The 9,874-nt window shown below is 38.0% G+C and overlaps 1 pseudogene; it reads left to right on the top strand.

The window, feature by feature from the left end:
* The first annotated feature begins 5,777 nt into the window (after window positions 1-5,777).
* On the top strand, window positions 5,778-8,563 carry LOC123939231 (annotated as a pseudogene).
* The last annotated feature ends 1,311 nt before the right edge of the window (window positions 8,564-9,874 follow it).

A 9,874-nucleotide genomic window follows, 5' to 3' on the forward strand; every position in this document is an offset into this window, starting at 1 on the left:
ATTGGCACATTCATTATAGTATTCATTATAATATTCCCTGTACTTTTTGTATATCTGAAATATTTTATAACAAAATATTTAAAACTAGAGGGTAAGTAAAAAAAAAACAAAACAAAACTGGAGGGTAAGTGATCACTATTAGAATTATAGGCTAAAAGAAATTCTATTAATTCTCATTATTCTGATCTACCTTCTTACCAAATGAAGTTTGCAGGCCAACAAAGGCTTACAAAGAAGCCCCTGAGACAGGAATAGCATAGATTCTGCAACAACAGCAAAAACTAAGAAAACAAGTGCTAAGCAATTATCTATGTGCATGACAGTCAACTGATCAAAAAAAAAAAAATTAAAGACCAAGCATAAAAAAATTCACTAATACAAATATTAAGTTTAGGCAAAAATCTATCTATGAAAGACATGTACCACTGAAGGCATGCATTACTGTGTCATCTGTGGTATATACTCCACATAACGGAGTGAAGAGGATATGAAATTTGGATTCAGAGAATCTGGACCTAGAACTTCATGTTCCATTTTTACTTGTGTTTTCCTGAGTCATAACTTCTGAGGTTATCACCCAATTTTCAAGTTTACTTAAACGCCTAAATGAGCTGTTAAATGTTTTTATGTAAATTGTGATGTGCTATATAAAATTTTAGTTATTTGGGGAATATACTTTACATTGTTTAAATGGACAATGGAAAAAAAAAGATTTCTAGGATCCAGAAATCAATAAGAAATTGTGAGATGAGATGGTTATTAATAATGTGAGTGGATGGAGTGCCTGGGTGGCTCAGTCAGTTAAGTGTCTGCCTTTGGCTCAGGTCATGATCTCAGGGTCTTGGGACCTGGCTCCCTGCTCAGAGGGGAGTCTGCCTCTCCCTCTCTCTCTGCCCCTCCCCCTGCTCATGCTCACTCTCTCTCTCAAATAATAAAATCTTTTAAAAAATAATATGAGTGGATGACAGTAAAATGATCTACTATAAATATGTAATTATGTATGTAAATTGCTGTATATTAGTTTTCATCATGATCTTATTTAGAAGATATGTGAAGAAAAAAAATCTTTCCAGTTCCTGGAATTTTCCTGTCCCGATAGAATAATAACAACTAAAAGTATGTCCCCTAAAGAATCAGTGTTCCTGTAGTATATATAATCCTTCCTTTCTGATACAATGTAAAGATTTTTTTTAAAGGCAGACTCATTTGCATTCTACCACCTTAGATTGTTGTTCAGGCATAAGAACTACAATGTAAGAAGTACTCAACTCCCTAATTCCAAACACTAACACTGTTCTTACCAGCTGCTCTTCTTCTACTTGGTTGCCTGATTCAAACTTCACTGCTCATTGAACACAGAAACAAATTTAAGAGGCACAGAATGAGATTGTTACCAGTATTTTCAAATAAAAAGATCATTCTCCAAAGTGGCTGCACTAACTTGCATTCCCACCAACAGTGTAAGAGGGTTCCCCTTTCTCCACATCCTCTCCAACACACGTTGTTTCCTGTCTTGTTAATTTTGGCCATTCTAACTGGTGTCAGGTGGTATCTCAATGTGGTTTTAATTTGAATCTCCCTGATGGCTAGTGATGATGAACATTTTTTCATGTGTCTGATAGCCATTCGTATGTCTTCGTTGGAGAAGTGTCTGTTCATATGTTCTGCCCATTTTTTGATATGATTATCTGTTTTTTGTGTGTTGAGTTTGAGAAGTTCTTTATAGATCCTGGATATCAACCTTTTGTCTGTACTGTCATTTGCAAATATCTTCTCCCATTCCGTGGGTTGCCTTTTTGTTTTGTTTTGCTGTTTCCTTTGCTGTGCAGAAGATTTTGATCTTGATGAAGTCCCAAAAGTTCATTTTTGCTTTTGTTTCCTTGGCCTTTGGAGACATATCTTGAAAGAAGTTGCTGTGGCTGATATCGAAGAGGTTACTGCCTATGTTCTCCTCTAGGATTCTTTTTTTTTTTTTTTAACCATTTTTTTCCCATTTTATTTATTTTTTCAGCGTAACAGTATTCATTCTTTTTGCACAACACCCAGTGCTCCATGCAAAACGTGCCCTCCCCATTACCCACCACCTGTTCCCCCAACCTCCCACCCCTGACCCTTCAAAACCCTCAGGTTGCCCCAACCTCCCACCCCTGACCCTTCAAAACCCTCAGGTTGTTTTTCAGAGTCCATAGTCTACTCGAAATGGATAAAAGACCTCAACGTGAGACAGGAATCTATCAGAATCCTAGAGCATGTCTTCTTTGCAGAAGAAGACATCCTCTAGGATTCTGATAGATTCCTGTCTTACGTTGAGGTCTTTTATCCATTTCGAGTTTATCTTTGTGTACGGTGTAAGAGAATGGTCGAGTTTCATTCTTCTACATATCGCTGTCCAGTTTTCCCAGCACCATTTATTGAAGAGACTGTCTTTTTTCCATTGAATATTTTTTCCTGTTTTGTCGAAGATTATTTCACCATAGACTTGAGGGTCCATATCTGGGCTCTCCACTCTATTCCACTGGTCTATGTGTCTGTTTTTATGCCAGTACCACGCTGTCTTGGTGATCACAGCTTTGTAGTATGCAAGTTAGTGCAGCCACTTTGGAGAACAGTGTGGAGATTCCTGAAGAAATTAAGAATAGAGCTTCCCTATGACCCTGCAATTGCACTGCTGGGTATTTACCCCAAAGATACAGATGTAGTGAAAAGAAGGGCCATCTGTACCCCAATGTTTATTGCAGCAATGGCTACGGTCGCCAAACTGTGGAAAGAACCAAGATGCCCTTCAACGGATGAATGGATAAGGAAGATGTGGTACATATACACAATGGAGTATTATGCCTCCATCAGAAAGGATGAATACCCAACTTTTGTAGCAACATGGACGGGACTGGAAGAAATTATGCTGAGCGAAATAAGTCAAGCAGAGAGAGTCAAGTATCATATGGTCTCACTTATTTGTGGAGCATAACAAATAACATGGAGGACATGGGGAGATGGAGAGGAGAGGTAGTTGAGGGAAACTGGAAAGGGAGATGAACCATGAGAGACTATGGACTCTGAAAAACAACCAGAGGGTTTTGAAGGGGTGGGGGGGAGGGGAGTGGGAGGTTGAGGAACCAGGTGGTGGGTAATAGGGAGGGCACGTACTGCATGGAGCACTGGGTGTGATGCCAAAACAATGAACACTGTTATGCTGTAAATAAACAAATAAACGAATTAAAAAATAAAAAAAAAATCGGATTCCTTCAACACTCTGTGACTTTTGCCAAATCCCCAACTTCATTTATTAGACTTCTTTCTTTGAGCCTTTTCCTACTGTCTCTATTTTTAAGAAACAGATTTAGATCGGGGTCCCTGGGTGGCTCAACTTGTTAGGTGTCTGTCTTTGGCTCAGGTCATGAGACCAGTGTCCCAGGATCTAGCCCCACATCTCCCTCTGCTGCTCCTCCTGCTTGTGCTCTGCCAAATAAATAAATAAAATCTTAAAAAAAAAAACAAAACAACAGACTTAGATATACTCTGAAGAAATTTATAAAGTGGAAGAGAGAGGGAGTGAGAGAGGCAGAGAGAATGAAAGAAAGGAACAAGGTGGGAAAGCAGTGGATGTTTATAAAATATTGAACTAGAAGCTTGGCCTATCTTCCTTAACAAATAGGTCTACACGGGTGAAAAGCTGTGGGTAAATTCCTCTAAACAAGATTCAGTTGCCCAAAACCACACCACACAGGGGGGATCAAAATCAGTGAGAATATCCCCAAGCCTCCATTCCCTGGACTGGGTTAAGAGGGAGGACCTTGGAAAGCTGAGGGTTGAGGGTCCACTATATCAACAACAGCAATAGCAATGCCTAGAGTTTTCACTACCTGATGATCCTTAAGTGACATCTAATTAGGTCAGTTCTCAGGAAAGTGATATTACCCACCGAGGGTCATTCAGCTGGTAAAGACATAGCAGGAATGTTAACCCAGATAATGTGATCCAGAGATATGGGGTGTGTGTGTGTGTGTGTGTTTGTGTGTGTATGATTTCACTTTACCATAAATTATCCTTATATTTCAAGACTTATTAGAGCTTTAAATTTTTATATTTTTCTTTTACTGTGTAAAGGTAGAGACATCCAATCAAATAAGAAGGGAAAAGTGGAGGATTATTGTTCATTTCATTACAATTGCTTAAAATGTAAAAAAGGCAAGAGAAGAGAATTTAAAGGCAATAGGAAACCCAAATAATGCAGTGGGTATTACAGCTAAAACAATGCTAATGAATTCACAGGTTATTTGATATTAAGTTCCCGTTAGGGATATAAAAAAAGACCCGAGTTTAATATGTAGACTACAGGAATGGGAAATTATTATTCAGACCCCCATTCTACCAGGAAGTCGTCATCGTTGTTGTTTCTGGGAAAGACAAAACAAAGGTAGGGAAGGGTACAGGAGAAAGTTGGTATATGTGTCCTCGTACATAAGATTTGGCAAGGACTAATCACTATATTTGAAAATAAGTAGGCAGTGCTCGCTTCGGCAGCACATATACTAAATTTGAAAATAAGTAGGCAATTACTTCTGAAATTTCCAGGAAAACTGTTAATATAAAGAATGTTTATTTTCCTATCAAGAAGATTTAAATCCAGAAATGCATATTTTAGGGCACCTGGGTGGCTCAGTGGGTTAAAGCCTCTGCCTTCGGCTCAGGTCATGATCCCGGGGTCCTGGAATCGAGCCCCACATCAGGCTCTCTGCTCCGCAGGGAGCCTGCTTCCTCCTCTCTCTCTGCCTGCCTCTCTGCCTAGTTGTGATTTCTCTCTGTCAAATAAATAAAATATTTAAAAAAAAGAAATGCATATTTTATAAATGTGAATTTTGATCAGATGCTATTGTGAGCTCAATCTGAATATTAAATTTGAAGATTAATGTGAAATCGTGCATTAGAGATAGATAAACCCAATTTCCCCAAAAGCTAACATGAGCAGCTAAGTGTCAAGCCTTAATTTCCTAAATATTCACCAAATGCCTTCACATTCTATGGTTGTACAAGCCAAGTCCACATGTTAGTGTTAGTCATTACCAATGAAAAATATAGTTCCTGACATACTGCATTTTTAAGCTTTTTTCCCCCATTAGGGGCAGTAGTGAGAGGTCATAACTAAAACACACTATTTGAACAATCCTAACAACATATAGACACATAGGAAACAAGTATTATTTACTCCTTACTTGAGAAACAGAGTAGAAAAAAGCTGCACAGTAGTCAAGCAAAATTTCAAACCTTTCCCTGAACTCACAAGTGTATCGGTTCTTCCACAGAAGGTTCCCGAACAATAGCTGTGAGGGCAGTAAAGTCACCTCAGATGGGGAAACTTTAATTAAAGATAAGACTCAAAAAGTACTATCAGCTCAGTTCTTGAGTGACAATTCACATCAGTTTCTTCAATAAAGTTCACATTTGCTAATAATTAAAATTCCTTTATTTAGTTTCTCCCATATTAAAACCATATTTAGTATCAGGGGAACTTGGTCAGTGTCATATTTTCATTTGCTTTATTCACTGAATTAATTTATATAGCCCAGATCATGTTGCAGAACAATATTGAAATGTCAGTGGCTTATTTTAACAAATGATTCGTTCTTTCTAGCTCACAGGACATATCCAAAGTGAATGACTAAGGGGATCCTTAGTTCTAAAGAACTACTCTGTGATGCGAATTGTCACTTCAGTGTCCTGAAGTTTTCCCGTGGCCAATGGTTCAGTAACAGGAAAAGAAGTTAGGGGATCACACGATGGCTCTTAATTGCTTCATTCTGGAAGTGACAATTATTACTTCCACTCACACCCATTGTTCAAGAATTGGTTCCAAAGTTCGATTGAACTCCGAGAAGGTGGGATATATGGGTTGTGTATGGATAGTCAGTATGCAGTAATTGTCTCTGACATAATCACTATTTTTTTAAGAGAGCCTTTTCATGAGGCTTTCTTCTGGAAAAGAGAAGTAAAATTTTGGAATTGTCATCATATGAATTCATTTTTAGGATTCTAGTTCTGTAAGAACTATAAGAATTTCAGTCATTCTTGAATAGATTTTTTAAAAAGATTTTATTTATTTATTTGAGAGTGAGATCAAGAGAGCACAAGCAGTATGGCACAGGGACAGGGAGAAGAAGACTCCCCACTGAATGGCCCCAACATGGGGCTCAATCCCAGGACCCTGGGACCATGACCTGAGCTGAAGGCAGATGCTTAACCGACTGAGCCACCCAGGTACCCCTTTAAATGGATTTCTCATGAGAAAGAACAATTCTATTCTCAGTTTCTCTCTTAGAATAATTTTTATCACATTGTAATCTAAAATTCTTACTGATATGAATCAGCTATCACCAAATTGAAACTCACCAGTTTCCTGTTAAAAAAGAGTCTTCCACACAACTATCCTACCTTTCAATTGGCTTAAGTTCACTGGCTTTAGCCATACCAAAAACAAGTGCCATACCCTTCCTAGCCATACCCTTCCTGTATATAATGACAGAACTCTTTATCTATCTATACATATGTATGTAAAGACTATTGAAGTACATGTGTCATACACCCCTTTTAAGAGAAACTGTAGGACACGCATTTTTTAGAACAGAATTGCAGCTAATGTTATTACTGATACAATCAAAATAAAATTAAATCCAAATATAAGAGAATCCAAGGTATTTAAGTTTTCTAATTCCTTAGTAATACACAATAGACTTGAGGAACAAAGCACGACTCAGGTTTAGAGTCTGCAATCAATAGCTGATATTTTAGAAAAAGGATGTGTCAGTGCCTTCTGAGCAGTGTCATGTCACCGCAGGAGGAAATCAGATTCTGTGCGTGAGTTTTTTCAGGCGGCAGAAGAGAAGTGATAATGGATTGCTCTCTTTAAAAATGTTGCAACACTGGCTACAATCATGAGAAATTCCCTAACCTACTTTGACAAGGCTGTCCAACTAGGCTGCTTGATAAATTATAGTACTTCTATCTGGGATCTTTACTAACTATTTCGTTGCAATTTTATTCTATCCAAAATAATTTTACCCAAAGGGGGAATAATAGAATAGTCAATTGGTATTATGTGACTATTAGGTAGTAAATTAATGCCTCATGCTGGCTTTTAATCATTCATCTCTCATCCAGTATAATCAGGGTTATTTTGTAGTGCTGATACCTCTCTTTAATGTAATAACTCAAATATTAGGTCCTATAATGGATCAAGAATTGACTGCTCTCATTAACATTCAGCTCAGCATTTGTAATAGGAAACTGAAAACAACAAAATCTCTTTTAGTGAGTAATATAAATAGGAAAAAACAGGGATTTTTTTTCTTTCTCTATAAGCTTATTGTTTTAAAATATAGATTTATCTAATGTCACAGGTGGATGATAAAGTGTTTATCCTTAAAATTTGTTTTTAAAAGTCATATTTAGAAGTATTTTAACAGTACATTGAAATGACCTTGAAGTTATAAAATTAAATACTTGGAATGTACATTCATTAACAAATTAACATTTGTTTGCATGGTATTTTAATTTTAATATTTGTATTATAAAAAAACTGTGTCATATGACAGCTTCTGTCAATCTGCACATGGACAGTACAGTTGGACCCTTTAACAATGTGAGGGCTAGGGGTATTGACCTCTCAATGCAGGGGGAAATACCACTGGAAGCCTTTTTGATAGGCTGGACTGGTATCTGACTGGATAGTCTTTGACTCTGACTGGAAGCCTTACTGATAACATCAACAGGCAACACATATTTTATGTTATAGGTGTTACATAATCTATTCTTATAATAAAGTAACCTAGAGAAAAATCAAATATTAAGAAGACCAGAAGAAAAAGAAAATATATTTATAGTACTGTCCTATAAAAACCTCTACCCCTAGGTAGTGCCCTCTCTGGTCCCATGGATCTGACTGCTGCTTCATGTTTACACAAAACACACTCAGGGATGCCCCTTTTTCAAGCCTCCAAACTCCCTCCAAACTCTTTTCTAGTCACAACCTTCAGAACCATAGTCTCGGCCATCCTCTACCTACAGGGATCAGCCCCCACCATTTTTTGAGCTTGCTCCCTATTGCCAATCAACCACAAGTTCCCAGATTCATCAGAACTATTCCATGAAGGTGGAGACCACCATCAACCATCTGGTCAACATGCATCTGTGGGCCTCCTACACCCAACCACTTTCTTGGCTTCTATTTCAACCACAATGATGTAGCTCCAGAGTATGTGAGACACCTCTACAAGTTGGCGGAGGAGAAACCTGAGGGCACCAAGTCTCTTGAAGAGGCAAAAACAGCACAGCAGCAGTGCCCTCTTCCGGGATGTGCATAAGCTATCCCAAGATGAGTGGAGTAAAACTGTGTGCACCATGGAAGCTACCATGGTACTGGAGAAGCACCAGAACGAGATCCTTTTGGATCTGCATGCCCTGGGTTTTCGCTGTGCAGATACCCATCTTTGTGACTTACTGGGGATGCACTTCCTAGGTCAGGAAATGAAACTCAGGAAAAAGGGGGGATGACCACCTCACTGACTGAGGAAAGGATGGCTCCCAGGCCGGGGTGGCAAGTATTTTTTGGAAAGGCTCAGTCTCAAGCACAACTAAGAGCCCGAGGAGTTCAGCAGCTTTTGAGGGACTCCTATGGTAACCCTGTGGTATAAGGGCTTCTGCCTGAGCCTCTCCCTGCAGCCACTAGGCAGCTTTTTTTTTTTTTTTTTTTAATATTTTTTTTATTTATTTACTTGACAGAGAGATATCACAAGTAGATAGAGAGGCAGGCAGAGAGAGAGAGAGGGAAGCAGGCTCCCTGCTGAGCAGAGAGCCCGATGCGGGACTCGATCCCAGGACCCTGAGATCATGACCTGAGCCGAAGGCAGCGGCTTAACCCACTGAGCCACCCAGGCGCCCCACTAGGCAGCTTTTTAACCACTCTGGAAACCTTGTCCAAGCTGTGGAGCAAATGGAAACAATAAAACTTTTTTCAGCAAAAACTACTTGCTTTTAAGTGGACTTGTACTATTCAAACCCATGTTGTTCAAGGATAAACTGTATGTAAGAATATGTGGTAAAGTGTTTAAAGAGGTACTTTTGGTATTGAGCTCATTAATTTCAGGTTTATCTGCCCTTTGTATATGATGTGTGAGGATAAGGTAGAAATCATCATGCCCTTTTTTCTAGGTACTGTGATATTCACTTTATTAAAAAAAAAAAAAACATTTAGAGAGGGAAACAAGCCACTAAGGGACCTTAATGACAGAAAACAAACTAAGCGTTGTGGAGAAAGGTGGGTGGGGGAATGAGCTAGACAATGATAAGCATTAAAGAGGGCACTTGTGATTAGCACTGGGTGTTGTATGTAAATGATAAGTCACCGAATTCTTACTCCAGAAACCAATATTGCAATAATCAATATTAAATAACAAAATTTTAAAAATATCTCCTTTGATCTTGGTAACTAGTTTATGATTTAGATGGTATTATTACCCAATTTTATGCATGAAATAATTAAATAAGTAGCCCAACAACACATAGTTAATTTATGAAGCAGAAATTTTAACCCAGGCAGTCTACATGCTTAGAGACTGCAATGCTTAGGACTATACTACCTATTGTGGATTGATAATTAAAATTAAAAGTGGGGGGAAATTTGACTTCTGAAAATTCTTGCATATATAAATGTATTGTCAAAAAGCATATTAAGAAATATTGGGACCAAAAGACAAAACCTTAAAATATTGTCGATAAATTATTCAGTTTTGATTACTCCTGATTAATGAAGAGGTTATACAAATTATTTTTGCTTCTATTGAATGTTATTTATTAACCTGATAGCCAAGTTAATAGTTTT

Source organism: Meles meles, chromosome 3 (genome assembly GCF_922984935.1).
Source record: "Meles meles chromosome 3, mMelMel3.1 paternal haplotype, whole genome shotgun sequence".
Taxonomy (NCBI): domain Eukaryota; kingdom Metazoa; phylum Chordata; class Mammalia; order Carnivora; family Mustelidae; genus Meles; species Meles meles.